We start from the raw sequence: 3,386 nt of genomic DNA, 5'->3' as shown, positions 1-3,386 counted from the left end.
AAATAATGGACCCATATACAGAATTTCCTTATGTTGAGCCATTCCAACATGAAATTCATATATATATCCTTGACTAAATGATTAAAACCTCACGATCTAAGCTTATAGATTTGAGATGAAGTATAATTTCCTCTCCCTTAATTATAGCAAAACAACTCTTTCCCAATTGAAACCTTTTGTTTTCTATAATTAACATTGCTAACTTGCAATACTTTATCATAATTATCATGCTCCCACTAACATGATGATTATTAGCATAACACTTATGCTCCCACTAGCTTTGACATGTACTCAGAAATCAGCTGACTTTCTTACCAAAGTTCAGATTTCTGATACTAGATTGATAAAACTTTATCAAAATCATACACCTTCCCTTAGATAGCACACTTGTGTGTCTAAACAATTATGAAGAGGGATGCCGTAATCATAATGGTTAGACCATTTTGCCACTTCTCACAAGTCCAGGTTAGTGTGCCGGTAAACCACACACGCTCCACTAACGACTTTGAGAATGCAAATATCACAATTGCTATCTAGCTAAAATCTACTTAGTGAAAGTGTTTCCTCACCATCATTTTCATGAATCGGAGAGAAACCTTATGACACTTAGATTTAATGGTGTCTGTGTTCTTATCCATGTGAATTGTCAAAACCATAGACACAAGACAAGGATAATGACAAATACAAACTCATGTGGACTGAACACAATCTTAATTTCTTGCCACCTGGCAGCTCAAGGGCCTGCCATTGCTTCCAAGTAGTTGTGCAACAAATTGAGAACTCTAAGAACTCATATGCAAAGCCAACTTTAACTGGAATGGGCACAGAATATGTCAACACGATAGGTTATAAACCTCAAGTTGTGTGCTAGTGAAGAACTTCAGGTTTATTCTTGATTAGGTCTTGAGACTTTCAAGACCTTTAAGACTCCCAATGTCCTCTTGACATATAAGACGCCCTTGTCAAACATCCAAGAGATAGTGCGGATTCTAATCAAGACAAACACTTCACACTATTGGCCTTAGTTGGTCTTTGTTTTATCCAAAACATCACAACTTACCAATTTCAAATGTACAAGAGTTTTAAACCTTCTTGAAGACATGTCACTCAAGTTATAATCTTAGAGTATAACTCTAAGAATTGTTTTTGGAACGAAGTATGAATCATCTTCATGATTTAACCACTTCAACAATTCAAGTTCCTCTTCTTAGCTATAAGAAGGCTCTTAGAGGATGAATTGTGATAAGGTCTCTAAATCATTAAGATGATCACAAAACTGATACGAAAGTACTCTCTCCCATCTTTTCAGATTTGAGAAACTTTTATCCTTCTACCTAATTTGATTCTTCTTATTCGCTCTGCCATACATTGGAACCTTTTCCAATGTCTCAGAATTACACTTAAGCTTGTAAGTATAACCATATTTACTGAGCTATAGTAAATTATGACGAATAATCTTATCGATCTTTTGTGGTGGACTTAATCAGTGCACAAGACTGTGTACTCGATCCCTTAGTCCTTCACTTGACTCACACATCCATGTGAACAAGTAATTAGTCTTAATTTTCCAATACTTGAAAGTTCTCATTCATCATGCTATACAACTTGCATGATTCCAAGTTCCGGTCCAATTGAAACTTGGGTGATGAGAATCTTTCCTTATTTGGTAAATTTAGACATTACCACAAATGAAAGAATCAATTTCATACTTCCACTCTTGCTATTAATGGAATCTTATAAGCAACAAAAATTTCCACAGATGCCATTGTAAGGATATTTTAAAATAAATAAAATCAAAAATTTTCCTTTTATTTTAAAAACTTTGAGGAAGAACTTGTCCTTACAATCCATATGAAAACTTGTTGTTATCTATTCCTAAGCAATATCTCATAACTCCTAAGAAGTAGCTCAAGAATCCGATCTTCAAACTATGCGATAGAAATCCATCTACGCCATCAGATTCAACATATTCTTTCTTTAAGTTTCTTCACTTTTCTTTGATTCTTAAAACATCACCATGTGACCCAGTCACATCATGTATCAGGAATCTCAGAATAGAAACTTAGCAGAGTTAGATAGTGGAATTTACCTGAAGTAGAGTCAAACTTATTGACTTTAACATCCTTAGGTAAATTTGGCAACATCGCAACCAATGGCCCTTCCTTTGGCAATATAAACATATGGACCCTTTGATAATGGTACAAGGGACTATCACAGACTTAGCTTTTCTCTTTACCATTTGGTCAACCGAGTTGACTATGGCCGATCCCTTTACCATTGGGAAGAGAATGCTTTTCTGGATTTCTTGTGTCACTATTGTCAATGTCCATCAAGTTTTAAGGAAGTTGATCTTAACAAATAGATAAGATCATTAAGGGTCTTTTCATAGTCTGTTTCATAGGTGTCCCAAAGGAACTCACTATGTGACTTAGAAAGTGATTGAACCACCAAATTTCTCAAGACTTTGACACCCAACTCTCCTGACTTGTCAATATGTGACTACATCTCCAAGATGTGATCACACCTAGACCTTGCCTTGCCAATAGGGCTTGAGTGACCTTGAACTTGTGGGTTAGAGAGAATAATTGGAGGAGGTGAAAGAAGTATGATTTCCATGGGACATCATCTTCATTTAGGAAAACTTGTTTCAAGAGATTTAGGAAGATCATAAATGTCTAAACCAGACATCTTTTAGGAGATATTCAAGATAGTTGATCTTAAGTCCTTAATATAACACCCAATATGAAATATTAAGGCTAGGACCCAACAAACTATTTTATAACATAGAAGAGGGATGCCATAATCTAAGCTATAAAATATTTGAAGGTAGGTGAATGACGATTCACCAATTTCCACCAAGATAAACGAAATGTATTATTAGGTTTTAATTGGTTTTGAAACTCCTAGATCTATTGAGATTCATTGAACTGTTCAATGGCATGTTTCAATCTCGAGTGTGCCCTTTAGGTTTTGTGACTGGGATGCCGAGGATCACAAAACAAGGTGTGAAGTAACCATGCAAATTACTTAGTACCCTTAAGTGTTTACCCCTTAATCGATGTGTCGGTTAACCACACATGCTCCACCGATACTATGATAAACATTAAGTTACCCTTTGCCTACCTTGTTAAATACGAGTTAGTGTGCCGGTTAACCACACACGCTCCACTAACCAACTTAAACAAAGTGCAAAGTGTAATTTCATGGATTAGCACCTTATTCACATTTTCCTAAGTAACTAAGATTGGGTATTATTAAGAGTTTAGTTACTTAGTATTTATCATTAATACTTTTAATGAAAGGGAGAATTATAGTCCTGTCAAACCCGTTCGGCTAACGACCCTCCACCGGTCAAGAAAGCGGTGGGTGAGAGTGGACACCCATTA

Source organism: Lactuca sativa, chromosome 2, assembly GCF_002870075.4.
Source record: "Lactuca sativa cultivar Salinas chromosome 2, Lsat_Salinas_v11, whole genome shotgun sequence".
Classification (NCBI taxonomy): Eukaryota; Viridiplantae; Streptophyta; class Magnoliopsida; order Asterales; family Asteraceae; genus Lactuca; species Lactuca sativa.
The sequence above is the reverse complement of the archived record's forward strand: the minus strand, read 5'-3'. Positions refer to the sequence as shown.